This window comes from Petaurus breviceps, unplaced genomic scaffold, assembly GCF_028583685.1.
Source record: "Petaurus breviceps papuanus isolate PSGF00001 unplaced genomic scaffold, PetGlider_PUasm1.0 140, whole genome shotgun sequence".
Classification (NCBI taxonomy): Eukaryota; Metazoa; Chordata; class Mammalia; order Diprotodontia; family Petauridae; genus Petaurus; species Petaurus breviceps.
In genome coordinates, this window is record NW_027185698.1 from 512,355 (window position 1) to 530,933 (window position 18,579).

The following is an 18,579-nucleotide window of genomic DNA, read 5'->3' on the forward strand; positions in this document are numbered from 1 at the left end:
CATCCTCCAGGAAATTCTCAAAGAAAACTGCCCTGATGTTTTAGTACCAGAGGGCAAAATAGAGGTTGAAAGAATCCACCAATCACCTCCTGAAAAAGATCCCCAAAAGAAAACTCCTAGGAATATTATAGCCAGGTTCCGGAATTCCCAGATTAAGGAGAGAATATTACAAGCAGCCAGGAAGAAACAATTTGAATATTGTGGAAACACAATCAGGATAACCCAGGATCTTGAAACGTCTACAATGAGGGATCAAATGGCTTGGAATATGATATTCCAGAGGGCAAAGGAGCTGGTATTAAAACCAAGAGTCACCTACCCAGCAAAACTGAGTATCATGTTTCAGGGGAAAATATGGTCATTCAGTGGAATAAAGGACTTTCAAGCATTCTTGCTGAAAAAACCAGAGTTGAATAGAAAATTTGACATTCAGATACAAGAAGCAAGAGAAGCATGAGAAGGTAAACAGGGAAAAGGAATCATAAGGAACATATCAAAGTTGGACTATTAACAATCCTCCATGGAAAAACAATAATTATAACTTATGAAACTTTTCTCAGTAGTTGAAGGGATTAGAAATATATATATATATATGTATGTATATATATATATGTGTGTGTGTGTGTATATATTTGTCTATATATGAGGGTATATGGGCATATGAATACATATGTGAATATGTGATTATATGTTTACAGGTATATATAGATAGAGGGCACAGGTCCAGTTTAACAGGAAGGAATGATACTTAAAAGGTGAAATTAAGAGGTGAGAGGAATATAATGAGAGGAGATAGGGAGAGACAGATTGGGGTAAACTATCTCATACAGAAAAGGCAAGGGAAAATGGTTACAATGGAGGGGAAGAATAGGAAGGCAAAAGGGAATGGGTCAGCCTTATTCCCATTGAATTTGGCTTGAGGGGGGAGTGAAATACACACTAAATAGGGTATCTCACCCTCCAGGAGAATAGGGGGGGACGGGGATGAGAGGGGGGATGATAGAAGGGAGGGTAGGTTTGGGGGGAAAGGGAGGTTGGAAGCACTCACTTTTGAAAATAGACGGGATCAAAGTGGAGAGTAGATTGGGTGGGAGGTGGGATGGGAGGGAGGGAAGTATAGTCAGTCTTTTACAATGTATCTACTGTGTTATTGTTTTGCATTAGCCACACAAGTGCAACCTATACTGAACTTCGTATCTTCCCAGTAGGGGTGGGTGACAGGGAAGGAGGGGAATGAATCTGGAATTGAAAGTTTTGAAATCAAATATTCAAATATGTATATATATGTATACATGTGTGTGTATATATATATATATATATACTATTATTAATACCATCTTACATGTAATTGGGAAATGGGATGTACAGGCACTGAGGCATAGAGATCCACTGGAAAAGTGGAAAGGGGTATGGGGGAAAATGTGGGAGAGAGCAGACTGGAGGAGGGGATAGCCTGTGGGACTGCTATTTTGGGGTGGTGGGTGGGGGAGAAATGGGGAGAAAATTTGTAACTCAAAATCTGGCGGAAATGGATGATGTAAATCAGAAGTTAATAAAGAATTTAAAAAAAATAAAGTGCTTTAGAAACATAAAAAAAAAGTCTTCTGACATTGAACTCTGTGTAAACTCAAAACTGAGATCAGGAGCCATCGGTTATACCAAGTCTTCTTCCAGTCTTCCCCAAACATTGGGATTCCTCATTTCTTTCTTTCTTCCTTTCTTAAAACTTGCACACCTGTGCTTTCCTAAGGGAGTATAATGTAGTGAAAATCATATTGGACATGGAACCAGGAGTTCTGGTTTGAAGTTTTAGCCTTATCTCACCAGCTACTTGAAACTAGGAAGTCATTGAACATTTTTCTAAGTTTTAGTTCTCCATATGTAAGAGGAAAATGATAATTCTTGATATTATCTTCTCCCAAGGTTGTTATGAATACGTATGTGTATAAATGTATACAAATGTGAAGTATTATTAAGTATGCATACCAATGTAAGCTGCTATTCTAATGTGCATCCTCTACCAATATCTAATTTTCTCCCCTCTCATCATCTCTTCTCCCTTATTTCTGACCTCTTTCTTTACAATGCTCAATATTCTACCTGAACAAAAGATCCTGCTGCCCACTGCTGCCTGTGGTAAATATAACCCCCTCCACAAATTTCTGAAGAGAAATTAGGAAAACGAAGACCCATTCTATATCACTACCCAGGTGAATAGCTAAGTGCCTAGGGCACTAAAAAGAGATTTTTGGTACCTTTCCCTATTTTTTGTTTGCTAATCTGAAGTCAAAGACCTTTGTTTAATCTTAATACCTCCCTTCAACTACTGTCTTTATAACTCCAGTGCCTGGCACACATTCAGCACTTAATACCGCAAATTGAGCTGGTAGAATTCATTATAATATTACAGAGACAGAGTGATGGTATGGAAAGAATACTAGATTTGGGTAGGTTCCAAAAATGCACTAACAACTGAACAATGAATATTTCCTCTAGGCAAATCATGATTTTTACTGTGGTTGTTTCCCACTAGTCCCAGTGATAGAATACCTAGGGGATCTGGAGGCAGGACAGACAGATTCAGAAGATATTTAATATACAACCAAAAACCCTACAAGAAATACATTTTGCCATCCACTATAAAGGACTAAAATTAAAAAGGTCATTACATTTAATCTGAGATTGGCTGCCATTGTGTTTTCATTTGCATTATTGTAATCATTATGTATATTGTTCTCTAGAATCTGCTTTCTTCATTTTAACTTAATTCATTGAAGTGTTCCCATTTTTTCTGAATTTCTCTTATTTTTTGTTTCTCATGACAAAATATCCTATTACATTGGCATATCATAATTTGTTCAATTAATCCTCAATCAGTAGGTTTGTGCTCTGTTTTTCATTTTTGCTGCTGCAAAAAAATACTGCTATGAATATTTTGGTATATATAGAACCTTTCTTTATGTCTTTGATCTTGGGTTTTACACGTGGGATTATTTTTTTACAGATGAACATCTTTTTGTGGTACAAATAATGTATATATCTTAGTGTAGTGGAAAGAACTCTGGGATTTGAAATAAAAAAAATTGAGTTTGAGTCCAGGCTTAGCTATTTATTACCTGTGTCTTCTGAAAGAGATCACTTTACCTCTCTGGAGTCTCTTCACGAATAAAATGCATGAGAGGAGCTACATGACCTCTAAGATTCCATCCAATTCTAAAGTCAATGATATTAATCATTCCCTCTTTTATTTATTTTCTGAGTTCATGTTGTTACATTGTATGTCAGGTTTTCTAAAGTTGGACACATGAATGGATCTATAAATGTCAACTTCACATGATAGAAAAGTCATGATTTATCATGGCATATTAATAGGAGATGGAAAGAACAACATACTTAGAATCAACATTGTGGAGTTGTTCTAAGTTCATTCTGAAAGGCTGTTGGGAACTGTTTTAACTTGCAACTCAATTGTTATACTTGCTTTAAATTAATAGTCAATCGAAGTCAAGTCTACAAGCATTTATTAAGCTCTTACTAGGCATTGCACTAAGCATGGGGAATACAAGTACTAGAAAAGAAAATCTTTGCCCTCAAGAAACTTATATCTTATTTTATTTTTTCCCCTCTTAATAGTATTTTTTCCCAATTACATGCAAAGATAGTTTTCACCATTCACTTTTATAAGATTTTGAGTTTCAAATTTTTTTCCCTCCCTCCTTCCTTTTCCAACCCTCCCCAAGACAGCAAATAATCTGATATAGGCCATACATGTACAATCATATTAAATATATTTCCACATTAGTCATGTTGTGAAAGAAGAATCAGAACAAAAGGGAGAGAGAAGAGAAAGAGAAAGAAAAGAGAGAAAATAGTATGCTTTGATTTGCATTCACACTCCGTAGATCTTTTCTTTGGATGAGGATAGTATTTCCTATCACAAATCTTTTGGAATTGCCTTAGATCCTTGTATTGCTGAGTAGAGCTAAATCTATCAAAGTTGATCTTTGCACAATGTTGCTGTTACTGTGTACAATGTTTTCCTGGTTCTTTTCACTTCACTCAGCAGTAATTCATGTAAGGCTTTCTAGGTTTTTCTGAAATCATCCTGCTCATCATTTCTTATAGCACAATCGAGTTCCATTACATTCATATACCACAATTTGTTCAGCCATTCCCCAATTGATGGACATCCCCTCAATTTCTAATTCTTTGCCACCACAAAAAGAGTTGCTGTAAATATTTTTGTATATGCAGGTCCTTTCCCCTTTTTTATGATCTCTTTGGTATACAAATCTAGTAGTGATATTGCTGGGTCAAGGGGTACGCACAGTTTTATAGCCCTTCAGGCATAGTTGCAAATTGTTCTCCAGAATGGTTGGGTCAGTTCACAATTCCACCAAAAATGCAAGAGTGTTTTGATTTTCCCACATCATCTCCAACATTTATCCTTTTCCCTTTTTGTCACATTAGCCAATCTAATAGGTGTGAGGTGGTACCTCAGAGTTGTTTTAATTTGCATTTCTCTAATCAATAATGATTTGGAGCATTTTTGCATATGGCTATATATAGCTTTAATTTCTTCATGTGAAAACTGCCTATTATATCATTTGACATTTTTTCAATTGGGGAATGACTTGTATGCTTATAAATTTGACTCAGTTCTCTATATATTTTAGAAATGAGGCCTTTATCAGAGACATTGGCAATAAAAATTGTTTCTCATCTTTCTGCTTTCCTTCTAATCTTGGTTGCATTGGCTTTGTGCAAAACCTTTTTAATTTAATATAATCAGAATTATCCATTTTGCATTTCATAATGTTCTCTATCTTGGAACTTATATTTTAATGTGGTAATACAACACATAAGAGGGGTAGTGTAGATAGTGGCAAAGTCCAAAGAGTCAGAAACAGAGCCAGGAAAAGAATTAAAGGATGGCTGCCCTAAGCCATTCCTCAAAATGGGAGTTCCAGGAGCAACTCACCAGTGGGAAAAGGTGGCATCAAGGGTGAAAGGATGTTTGAAGGTAAGAAGGCCTCAGGAATAAAAGAAACTTCCAGAGTGAGCAGGAAGTTGAAGCTGGTAATGAAATTTGGGGAGTCAAAAGCAGAGATGGGAGAGGGAGTTTAATACAGTAGACTATTATGTTTGAAAGCTAGTGAAAATTTAAGAAACAGGGGCGGCTAGGTTGCACAATGAATAGAGTACCGACCTTGGAGTCAGGAAGACCTGGGTTCAAATCTGACCTCAGACACATAACACAAAAAACTAGCCATGTGACCTTGGGCAAGTCACTTAACCCCAATTGCCCTACTGTCCCCCTCCAAAAAAAAAAAAGCAAAAAGAAAATGTAAGAAACAAATAAAGGAAAAAGAGTTAAGCAATTGAAAATGCTATTTCTGGATATGAAAATATCAAGCTTATGAATATGTGTTTTTGTGGAAATGGAGGCAATAAAACAATTTACTTGTTTCTGATGGGGTTACATATCCATAATTAATACTGCATGGTACTACTAAACATAATATTATAAATTAGTAAGAAATTGAAATGTTTTAAAACAGCTACATGGGATAAAAGGAATATTTGAACAGTGAGGTTTATTCCTATTAACAGGGCTAGATATTAGGCATGTTTAGTCAATAGGTTCTGGAAGCTTGTATCATACAAATAGGTTGGGAGCATCAGGGATCAAGGCATCTCTTTTGATAATCATTAAATATCATATTTTGGCCAAAGTCTGAATGAATCAAACAGACTGCTTTCCCTTGCCTTCTGTGTCAGCAAGACATCAGAAACCAGATAAGGCTGGAGATAGGATTCCCCCTCATCTTAGGAGAAAAACAGACATCCTGAGACTGACTGTAAAATGTAGATAGACCCTGCTCCATTTGTTGTCAATTTGCATTTACAACCAAGAAACTTCTTTCTCACATATAGATGGTAACAAATGGAAGTCATAAAGTTTTGTGGCAGGGTCACTCTGAATTGGGATGGTTCTAAAATGTATAAAAAGTCTTCTGATTCATCTGTTCATCAGTTAGAATGTAGCTCTTCTAACTCCTTGTACAAGTACCGCTAGCCTTAAGGAAATAACAAATAAATGTTATAATTTTATATTACTATTTGTCTGTGTCCTTTAATCAAACCTCTGGAATAGGTCATCACTTTTTAATAAAATACATAAAAACCCTGAAAACAATTATTTTTATTTCTTAATTTTTAAAAGTAGTTAACTAATATTTATTAGTAAAAATATTCATTTTTTTGCAAACATTTAACATTAGGCTTTAATTTTGCTTTTTAGTCTTTATTAGGAAACAAATACAGTAAGGAATGACCAAATCCTAACACCCAGATAAATGCTTTCCCCCTGTTCCTCTCTATATTTCTAATTATAGCTTTTGAAGTAAAAATTCCTTTGCAAAAGCTCCAGTGTTACATATATATGTAACATAAACTTCAGTTTGAACACCCTGTAAATAACTACAGTTTCATTAATATAGGGAAATGATGGTGATGAAACTTTCTATCAATGCAGATCACCAACTACTCAGAAACTTATAGTCAGAAAATCATTTATAAAATTAAGATCTTAAAGACTTAAAGCCTTGCCCAGAGTTACATACCTAGTATGTGTCAAGAGGTAGGTCTTTGCCATTCCAATGCTAGCTCTTTATTCACAATGCCACTCTGCTTCCCATATATTATATTATATATTACATTGATGTGATCATCGTGAAAATAGAAAGGGCTAGTATTTCCTTCTCTTTAGTGAATCAAAAGGAAATACACACGTATATCACTACTGGTGAGTGGTACTTCTTACTCTCTCTTGCCACCAATGAAGCACTTTTGGTTCCCATAAACTCATGCTACCCAAAGAAAATCCATACTGCTAGGAAAAGTCCAAAAGTTCTCAATGCACTATGATCACTGGTTTTCTGGAAGATCTAGGTTTTGCATTTATCTGTCAACTGTTCTACCTCTTGAAAACTGCCTCTGCGTCCCATACACTAAGTTATCTGACTGACTCCCAGGCTAGTGTTCTTTTTCATTGTCTGAAATCAACAAACATTTATTAAACACCTACAATGTGAAACACACTATTTTAGGAACTGGGGGTATAAAATTTTTTTAAATGGCACATCCTCTGAAATTATACTGTATTGAGTTTGACATATACATAGATTAGTATATTACAAGGAAAGTTATGATGGGGACAAAAGAGAGTTCTAGAAAAAGTGACCTGGCATTAACTCCACAATCTGGCTCTAAACTATTCTCATATTCTCATTCTGATTAAGAACTTAGATAGAGGCATATTCATCAAATTTGCAAAGAACACACAGCTGAGAGGGAAGAAGAGTAGATAGAACACTGAATTCAGACCTGATACTCTATTCACCGCACCATCCAGTTGCTTTCTTAATAGATAGAAAGGTTTTCCAAATGCTCCCATTTGAATGTGACAATTTTGCTCATTTGATGCATCAATAGATAAGCATCAAGGCCTGAAATGCTACAGTACCTCCCAAATGAAATTTATATGAACTCAAAAGAGATTTAGGTAATAAACTATACAGGAAAGACCAAAGGGATGAAGACTCTATAATCTAAAGATTATGATTATGCTGTTATATACTTTTTTTTGCCTTTTTTTTTTTGGAGGTCAGTTAGGGTTAAGTGCCTTGCCCAAGGTCGCACAGCTAGTGAGTGTTAAGTGTCTGAGGTCGGATTTGAACTCAGATACTCCTGACTGCAGGGCTGGTGCTCTATTTACTGCACCACCTAGCTGCCTCTTAAAGATTATGATTATGACAGTTTGACACAAATTTTGAAGTATAATATGAAAAAGAATGTCAATGGGCAGTCCACTTAATTCAATGAGCATTTATTAAGAGCCTAATACGTGTGGTCTGTTGTGCTAAGCCCTGGAGATACAAAAATAATACAGTCTCTGACCTCAAACAAGTAAACAGATAATTATATACAAGATATTTTTAGGAGGGAGTGAGAGCTAACCATGAGGATGGGGTGTGTGTGGGGTGTGGGGTTGGTCAATAAAAACTTCTTGTAGCCTACCTAGTTCTAACTTTAAAAGTAATCTAGTTTGTTTTAGTTTTAGTTAGTCCAATGCATCTGAAACATGACTGATATAAGTATTTTAATGTAACAAGTAAGAAGCTATAAAATGAGGGGCTGCTTAGGTGGAATAATCTATGAGGGGGAGGTAGGTGGTCCAGGAGATAGAACCCTGGACCTGAAAGTCAGAAAGACTTCCACACCATTCTTGCTTCCAATGCCTACTAGCTATGTGACCCTAGGCATATCATTTAACCTCTGTCTACCTCAATTTCCTCATCTGTTAAACAGGGGTAATAATAGCACCCAACTCCTATGATTGTTTGTGAGGCTCAAATGAGATATTTGTAAACTGTTTCACAAGCCGTAAAAATGCTCTCATTATTACGGCTACAGTTTCCTCACTAGCTCTAAAATGCTGCTGTTCAAGCAATCCATGATGTTGTTTTACCAGTAAATTTCTCAATAATGCTGAAGATGACCCAGACAAGGAATGAATTTAGGAAGAATGTAGTTCTGAAAATTGTTGTTCAGTCGTTTCAGTCATGTCTGACTGTTTTGGGGTCTTCTTGGCAAAGACACCAGAGTGGTTTGCCATTTCCTCCTCCAGCTCATTTTACAGTTGAGGAAACAGGAAAACAGAAGATTAAGTGTCTTGTGAAGTGTCACACGACTAGTGTCTCAGGCAAAATTTAAACTCAGGGCTGCTTCATTCTAGCCCCACAGCGTTGTCCATCGCGCCATCAGCATTCATGGATTTTGAGTCAGAGGACCTGGGTCCAAATTCTGGTCCTATCTGCTAGCTGTGTTGACATTGGGAAGTCATTTAATTTTTTCTGGTCCCCAGTTTCCTCATCTCTAAAATAAAGGGGGTGGACTAGATGAGGGACTCAACCTGGGGTTTGTGAACTTACCTTTTTTTTCTTTTTGGAGGGGGAAAGTAGGGCAGTTGGGGTTAAGTGACTTGCCCACGGGTCGCAAGGCTAGTGTGTCAAGTGTCTGACAGGGACGAATTTGAACTCAAGTCCTCCTGACTCCAGTGTCGGTGCTCTATTCACTGCGCCACCTAGCATCCCCTGAACTTACTTACAAAAAAAAGGTATTTTGATAAACATATTCCAATATAGTTGGTTTCTTTTGCAATATTATGTATTTTGTTTTACGCATTAAAAAACATTCTGAGAAGGAATCCAAAGACTGCGCCAGACAGCCAGGGTGGGTGTGGGGAGGAAACAGACACCCCGCCCCGACCCCTAAAAGGTTAACAATCCCTGGTAGGGGTCTCGTAAGATCCCTTCTAGCTTAAAAGCTTATAGTACCCATACAACGTCCATCTCAGTCCCTCTCCAGCCTCCACAACGGACTAATAATGCCCAAGCTGCAGTCGCTGCCCCTATGCCTACCGCAAGGGCCTGGGCTTAGTGCAGCCCTGGAGCTCTCCTCCCTCACTCGATTTCCTGATTTAGGACACACCCCCTGCCGACCAGGACCGAAACCGGCGTCTAGGCATTCCAGGTGCACACCCAAAGACCTCAGGGCTCGCCTGCGACTCGCTCCAGTGGACTCTTTACGCCCCTACCCGCGTCTTTGTTTATTTCTCCTGCCCCGCCCCCTTTCTCTGGAACGACAGGCGGCTCGTACTGGGCAAGCGCTGGAACGCTGCGCATGCTCCCAATCACTTTTTTTTTTTTTGAGGTAGGGTGGAGGGGGAAAGGGGGAGGTGCGAGCCAGTTTCTAGCTGCTGCAATCTGTTGCGCCGGCTCCGGGAGCCGGCAGATCCGGGTCTCGTGGCAAGGAGTGACGTGGTCAATCGAATCAAAACAGAGGAGGAGGGAGGTGGCAGCGGCTTCGGGGGTAGCTGCAGCGGTCGCAGCATCAGCTGCGGTATTTGGGGGCCCGGGACTTCGTTATCTTTCGTTCCAGTTCCTGCTTGACCTGTCTTTTGTCCCGGGACGGTGAGTCTTGACCCCCGTCCCCGCACCACTTGGGCAGCCGTTTGAAGCCCCCTACGCCCCCCACTCCGTGGGCCCCCTCCCCCTCTTCCTGCCGTCCCCGTCTCCCTGCAGCCCAGTGTGTCTGAGCAACAGCAGCTGCAGCACCAGCGCCAGCGGCAGCCCCGCGGCCTCCAGCTGTGCGGCTCCAGCTGTGCGGCTCCAGCTGTTGGCGGGGGCTGGGAGAGAAAGCCTGCAGCCCCTCCGGCCTCCGCGAGCGCCGTCGCAGGCGCCCCGCTGGGCCCCGGGCTTCTCGGTTTGGCTTTCTTTCTCCTAGAGGAGTCTTGGGCAAGGGAAAGTGTCTCAGTAAATGGGCGGTGATTTTATTTTTAGTGTTTAGATTAGCAGCTGTCTCTCTGTGAGAGCGTGTGTGTGTGATAATTTAGACTGGAGAAAGAGAAAGAAAGGTTAGAAGATGGAGGGAAAGTAGAAACGGCCCCCAAACCCACCCCCCAAATCCAGAAATCTCAACGAGAGTCCTTTGCCACAGCTCCCCTTTCCATTGCTGGGTGGGATTCCTTTGTTGTGATCGTCTCTGGCTCCCTTTTAAAATTCTCTCTCCTCTCCTTTTATACGAAGACTGGAGCACCAAATGTATTGTAAATCCGAACATCTCAGTTTTACCTTTGGTTTGATAAATGTGACCCTATTGCAACGTCCTTGTCTTTTGAGGGAATTGAATGTTGCTGCTGAAAAGCCCATTCTGCTGGTTGAAAACAATGACATTTTCCCCCAAAGTGGGTGTTTTCTAAACTTCATTTAATCTTGGCAGAAAAAAAAAAAGATGGTTTATTAGCTTTAGAAGTTGTAGGGGAATTTCAGTTACTTTAGTTGCCATAGAGGATGTTGCCTCTGAATATCAAAAATTGTGTTTCTTAAAGCTGGGTTCTGTTTTGATTCTCTTTGCAGCTTTTCTTTGATTGTGTGTGATTAGCTGCAGATGGGATATTGTCTCCTTTTCAGCATAAGAGGATTCCAATAATACACTTTGTCAGTACTTTTACTGGTAGAAGTGATAGATCAAGCTTACCAGATGTACTCCAAAATGTAGTTAGTCAACAAGCATTTATCTAAATTCAGTTTTGAATCCTCTTCCTTCCAACTCCTTCCTTTCCATTCTTTGAGAAAGCAAGAAAAAAACCCCCAAATATTTATCGTCAAGCAAAACAAGCATTTATTAGTCGTCTCCTGTGTGCCAGAAACTTTGCTAAGTGCTGAGGATACAAAGAAAGTAAAAAACACCTGGCTGTACTCTTTTGGACTCCCATCATGCCCCCAGGAACTACATCATCAGGAAACTTATGATTCTTCCTAGATTTCATTACCCTTGATACTCACATCCCTCTGATTGGAATGACAGAGGAGAGCAAGGAGTTACTTTCAAACCCCCTTTTAAGGAAGGCTCCCAGGTTAGCCATCTCTTCATTTCTTGTCTGATTGACTCCTCCTACTCCCTTCACCCTTTCAGCTTCTTTTTTGGTGGTGTCTTCCCCCATTGAGTGTAAGCTCATTGGGGGAGAGAGTAGTGTCTGACACTGAGGAGGAGCTCATGTTTATTGTTTATTGATGGATATAATGTTTATTAATGGATAAAAACAATCTCCATTCTCAGGGATATTGCATTCCAATAGAGGAGACAGCATGCTGACAACTATGTATATACAGGATAAATTGGAGGTGGTTTCCCTGGTAGTGGGGAGAGACTTGAAGTAGTCTGTAGTCCATGCCTTAAGTAATGAGGGCCTGCCCCAGGATTAAGGGAGGGGGAGGAGGAAGATAATTCATCTGTCTTGGTGGGCTCCCATTCTCTAGCTTTCTATCACTGTATTTATGGCTTCCACCTTCCATTGGTTCCCAGTGTTGGACATGGTTGTGGTTTGCCCACCCAGGTCCACAGACTGCCTGAGTCCCAAGACTGGATCCTTTCCCTTTGTGGCCCTAACTTATTCAGGAGAGGCTCTGTTACCAGCCCAGTACTAAGAACTTCTTCATTGTATTTTCCCAAAAGAGAAAGGAATAAAATTTTTGAAAAACTTTCTAGTCAGTTTGTTTGCCACTTGTAGTTAATGAAGAGAAATTGGGACAAAGTGGAAAAAGAAGATGCATATCAAATTGAAGATGAAATTGACGATCTTAAGAGGGGTATATTTTAGTATGGTGAACCATGAGTCCCTTTAATTGACTTTTTTTTTGCCTTTTTTGGAGGGTAATTGGGGCTAAGTAACTTGCCCAAGGTAGTTATTTTGTGTGAGTGCTAAGTGTCTGAGGCCAGAACTGAACTCGGGTCCTCCTGACTCCAGGCTGGCACTTTATGCACTGCGCCACCTAGCCTCCCCCCTTTAATTGACTTCAGTGAGTTTGTGAGATCTTTACAGACCCATTGTGTTTCTAGGATTTCAGTTTTAATCCTTATCTAGACATAGAAATATATTACTTTTTTCATGTAAGCAGAAAATTTAATTTTTGAATGGTAAAGAATGGTGGAATTCAGTACCTTTACATGTAAAAAATTAACCTAGATTTATTTGCTTCCAGTTTCAGTGTTATCTTGAATAAATTCTTGGTCTCTTAACTGAACAAGTCTAGATAGATGACTACCTTAGGAAAAGCAATACAAAAAAATTACCTGTTGAATCTTGAGAAGAGAAGAATCACCAAAACATTTTGACACACAGCCGTCATATGGATGTGTTGTTGGCCCAGTGCAGTAGTTTATGGGCACCAAGGAGCATGTCCTCTTTGATGTCACCAGACGTAACCCCAAACATCCTGATATGTGTGAGGATGACATATGACATCTTTTGTACTTTTATGGAAACCTTTGTTCTCTATTTTCAGCCTGTATCTTTGTGATAATGTGTTTTAGGAATTTATGGATTTTGTAGAATAACCCTTTTTTATTTAGACCTGGGAGCAGGGCTAAATTATCTCAATCTTTAAAAGGATTCCCTTTGTTTTAGTTCTTTGAGATTTAGTACTAGTCTGAATTTATCTTAACCAAATTGTTTTTATCCCTTCTCAGCCTTCATTTCTCCAAATTGAAGAGTTCATGTTGTAGACTTATGATTACTTGAATTAATATAGTTGCTCTTCTCTGGAAGCTTCCTAGTTAGATTTTATCTTCTATGCAAAGGGATGTACAGGGTATATCAGATGTGAAATGTACATCATGTTTTTATGTAAAGGTAAAATTAAAAGGATCAAAGTATTGGTTGGAAGAGACCTTAGAGATGATTATGTCCAATACCTCCATTTTTCAGATGAGAACATTGAGGCCCGTAGAGATGAAGTAACTCTTTCAGGGTTTCAGTGGTACTATAATGTGTTGGAATCATTTTCCCCATTCTCAAAGACAGAGCTGTTTCCACTGTTCCATGTTTTATTTTTTGGTTTGTAACACTTACCTTACTATTGCCCAGAATTTGGTTGAACTTCTTGTCTGTGTAGCCATTTAGATGAATATCTTAGAATGATTTTCAGTGACCTCTCTGTCCATTTTCCACCTTATATATAGCTGATAGAATTCATCGTCCTGTGTCTACAGTTCAGTTCCTTTTCTTTAAAAAAAATTGTATTGATGCCTTTTTTTACATGAATCATTTTTTGATATGTTTTCTTTCCCTGACCGTAAACTTTTACTTTTAACAGAGTTTCATGCAACAGCTCAACACCTCTTCTGCTCGACCTTTCCGCCAAGTAGAGGGAGGTACATTTTTATCGTTCTTTCTCTAGGACACACATTGGTCTTCATCTATTTTGTATCAGTTTTTTACAAAACTTATGCTTATCTGAATTCCTTATTCATAATTTCTTATGCCATAATTCTTTTTGTTACATTCATGTACTATGCTTTGCCTAGCCTCAGTTGATGATTGATCATTTTGTCCTCAAAAAAGGACTTCTGTTACTGTTTTTTTCTATATGGGAGCTTTCTATCAATGTTCTGGAATTATAGGTCATTTTGGACAAAAGATAAGAACCACTTAATGCCTTTATTTGAATAATCACACATTGTTTTAAAGAATGGTTGAACCAATTTACCATTCTACCAACAATGTGCATATCATGCCTGTTTTTTTTCTTTTTCTTTTTTTGTCGAGGCAGTTGGGGGTTAAAGGACTTGTCCAGGCTTACATACCTAGTAAGTGTCAAATGTCTGAGACCAGATTTGAACTCAGGTTCTCCTGACTCCAGGGCTCTATCCACTTGGCTACCCAGCTGCCTCTTGTTTTCATAATAGCCCCTCAACTTTGACTGTTTTAATTTTTTATTATATTTGCCAATTTACTACCTATGAAGTGAAAATATTTCTCATAATTGATTTAGAGCAATCAGTCATGAGGTGTTGGTAATTCATATCTTTTGGCCATTTACCTGCCTGTGGAATTGGCCTTAGTTATGTATGACAAAGATTTGAGGCTTTTCATTTCTTTTTCCTGAACAATTATTCTTCACCTCTTCCCACTTTTGCCTCGAAGTCATTGAGGGTAATCTCATTGACTTAGTTTGGAAGGTTTCACAGAATTCTACGGAGAATTTCTCTACCTCTTTATCTTGAACAACTGATAATGGTACATAAACAGCAATTAATTTCTTGTTGGTCTTTTTGCAAATACTTACAAGTATTATGATGAGCAATGGCCAGATCTCCCATGATGATATTTTATTACCTTTAGGTATACAATAACAACATACAATAAAACTAATGCCTCCAAGTCCTTTTTTTTGCCTCACCAGGAGTAACTGTCACATCTCTCTTCCTCTAATTCCATATTAGCAAGAATGTGGAAATTGACATTCAGCTCCTCTGGCAGCATATCCCATTCATAGATCCTTGGACAAGGAGCTCATATTTAGAGTACCAATAATTAAAGATAATTGGAGATCCAAAAACTGTCATTGTTAGCCTTCTTTGTCACTGAAGAAACAGAATGGGAACAAAAGATTTGAAGGGCTTTTTCTTCATTTAATGCTATAATGTGAAAGTTGTAAATGAATGCAGGTTGGTATTTTATGTTGGTGTAGTCCAACAAAGCTCACTGAATATCAAATATCACTCCAATTATTTGTCTTCCTTTATTTCTGAAATGTGTTTTTTGAGTGTATTTTTATATATCTAGATTGACTCCTAGATACTTTATGCTTTTTTCGTATTTATTTTTAATGGTCTTTTTCCATTTTTTCCCGTTTTTTGCTGTTAGAAGTGCAGAAAATTTTCTATTACTAATTTGCATCCTATGCCTTTGCTAAAGATATTCATCATTTGCATTTATTTAGAAAATCCCTTAATATTAATACTTCTACTTGTGTGCTGTCGTGGCTGCATATTAACTATATTGTTGAGCATGGGAGTCACAGAGTTAGAAGGGGCCTTTAGAGATCTTTAGATCTCCGAAGTGACAGCAGCAGCAGCAGAGGCCACATCAGTCATCTGATTTTCAAGTATGTGCTCTGCCAGTATGAAATGGGGAAGATGTCTTGCACATCCCAGTGTGCAATCTCTTGCACATACCCTCAAAAGTTGGCTGTGGTCTTATTTCCAACTCGATTCATCTTTTATAGATTAATACTACCCTCTCCACTCCAAGTTTCCTATGGCTTCAACTGTATTTGCCCTTCTTCAGCTCACATTCCACCAAATTGGCAGCCTTTCATCTTATGGCTATCACAAGCCCCCTGGACCAGTGATTACCTTCCCATCTTATCACACAAACTTCTTCTCCTTGCCCTTTTGCATTTTTCCAATAAGAGAGTAAAATCAAACAGGATGATCAGGTATGGATGAATGGAGGACCTGCATTGCATACTAAATTAGAAAAACATTTGCCTCAAACCCACTCCCCTTCCAAATTTGCACATAGCATTCTCAGCCTCCTTCTTCACTCTTCCCTCTTCACTCAACTAAAACTGCTGTCTTCACTGAAAACCTGTGAGCCCAGAGGGCTCTTGATGAAGATTAACCAAATGATTTCTTAATTACCTTATATCATGACATTTACTTAATCCTGATTCTTCTTTTTTTTTTCTTTTTGGAGTGGGAAAGGCTGGGCAATTGGGGGTTAAGTGATTTGTCCAAGGTCACATGGCTAGCAAATGTTAAGTGCCTGAGGCCATATTTGAACTCAGGTCCTCCTGACCCCAGGGCCAGTGCTGTATTCACTGTGCCACCTAGATGCCCCTATCCTGATTCTTTTTTTTTTTTCTTAAGCAATCAGGGTTAAGTAACTTGCTCAGGGTTAGGGGACCAGGTGTTTCTGGGTGGGTGCTAAGTGTCGGAGCCCAGATTCGATCCCCAGGTCATGCCAACACTGGAGCCGGTGCTCTAACTTGCTGTGCTACCTGGCTGCCCCTATCCTGATTCTTCTTGACCCTGTAACTGAGGCACTTGGATGTTTGGATTGCTAAATGTGATGTTATGTATAAAAATTCATCTGCACACTTTTAAGATTTTTAAATGGGATATTTTAATTTGTTAAAAATCTTCTAAATAAATTTTAGTATAAAGGAACCGAAAATGAGTTTTATACTTAATTTGTGGAAAATGTTGAAGTGGATTATCTTGAGGGAAGATAGAAATTAACTAATTGATTCAAAACAAAACAGAAACCTGAGACTGATTTGATTGGTGCCTGGGATCGAAAAATTGGTATGGTGATTTAGTAAACACAGCCAGTTATTTACTCCTTCCATTTGGATCTATGATATCTTTGTGAGATATCTTTGTCATCTAATAGATTTTAAAACCAGATATTGAAATAAATTGAACTTAGAACTTCACCAGCCTAATAAATGCTTGTTTAATTAGGATCAGATCTTGTAATGGCTGTATCAGAAAATGCTCAAAAAAGATCTTTTTAAAAAATGAAGTATATTCAATCACATTGCTTTCACTAAAATGTTAATATTTTAACATGTTTCTTATGCTGTTAAATAAAATATTTTCAAAATTTCATTTTCATCTCCTTTTAAAATTCCTGTTTCTTGTCTTAAGTTTTATAATGTATGTAATTACTATAAGTAAAAATACAAATAAACATACATAAACTTAGCATACATGCTAACCATTTTCAGCTGTTGAGGTGTTCAGTGAAATGTTAGGAGAAAACTGATATAGTTTTATATAAACTTTTTTATATATCGTTTTTATATATCATTTTTATAAATGAGCAAATTGAGGGAAGGAAAAGTGAAAGCTGTAAGCATATAGATTAGTAAGTGGCAGAGTTAGAATTCAAATCCAGGTCCTATAATTCCAGATTCCATGTTGTTCCCATTATACCACATTGTTAGAAAGTAGCCTGTGCTAAAAAGCTATGGTCAAATGTCACAATCCTATATGATTTTCTTTCAAGAGTTGCCTTTTGCGGTAATACCCTTATCTTAAAAATAGGTTGTAAGGCATAAAGTAGAAATTGATGGGGAGACCCCTCCCTTGTAATGAGGAAAATCAAGCAAAGACATTGAATATAGTGACTGTCGGACAGTGTAGGCAGGCAGCATTCTATACTAGGACTAGTTTTCTGCTTGGTTTCTGAGAGGAGAAGAGGATGTTTCATAACTTTTTTTTTCCTCCAGGGCTATTATTGGTATGTCGGTTACTAAGACTTTAAGCCCTCATATTTTATAGAGAAACTTACCTAGTTGAGGAAAATTCAAAATGTTTGTTAAAAATATTTTTATTAAAAGCTGATAGATTTATTCATGGCAAAAAAAAATGAGATACCACTATAAAGAACTAGTCCAGATTTCTATTAAATCTTAATTTTATATGTATTATTTATACCACAATTATCTTGTTTTGGAAGAAGTTCCTTTCTCGTTAATTATTTTCATATTGACTTCTTTCATTTCCTATTTTTTCACCTCTAGCGCCACAAGACAGAGAGAGATATATTTACATATATATGCATGTATATAATACATACACACACATGAACATATATGTATTTGTGTATACATGTGTCATACATGTATATAATATACATACATATGTGTGTATCTATCTAGATACAGAAAGTATATTTTTTTAAAGCAACAGTATGAAACTGGTTGCTTGACTGAATTCGGTTTGAAGTAGCCCAGATGCAAAGCTGCTAGACTTTTTATAGATTACTATGTTGACTTGAACCAAGGTAGAAAAATAGAAACTATCTTAAGGTGTTATGAACCAAGTTTAATGGTGAATATGCTTGCTGCTGTCGTGTTTGATTTTGCAACTGATTTTAAACATATAATTACTGGTGTTACAAGTAATACAAGCAAATAAAGTCATGACTTCCTTGAAACTTGAGTATTATAAAATAGTGATATTTTGAACTCCACTCATCCTTAAATGTCAGACACTTTCCTCTTCCTACCTTAACCTTTACTTAGGCTGTTCTTTAAGACTAGCATGCCCCTCAGCACCACACCCGGAAATAACTGGCCGTGTAACCTTGAGCAAGTTACTTAACCCCTATTGCTTATAAAAAAAAAAAAAGACTAGCATGTCCTTATGAATACATAT

At 37.9% G+C, this 18,579-nt stretch overlaps 1 protein-coding gene across 1 annotated transcript in view; it reads left to right on the top strand.

Moving 5' to 3' along the window:
• Positions 1-9,804: 9,804 nt before the first annotated feature.
• Positions 9,805-18,579, top strand: part of SMIM14 (small integral membrane protein 14) — a 66,756-nt gene continuing 57,981 nt past the window's right edge. The window contains exon 1 of the mRNA XM_069068239.1: positions 9,805-10,037. The gene's annotated coding sequence lies outside the window, so the exon portion shown is untranslated. The remainder of the gene's footprint in view (positions 10,038-18,579) is intronic.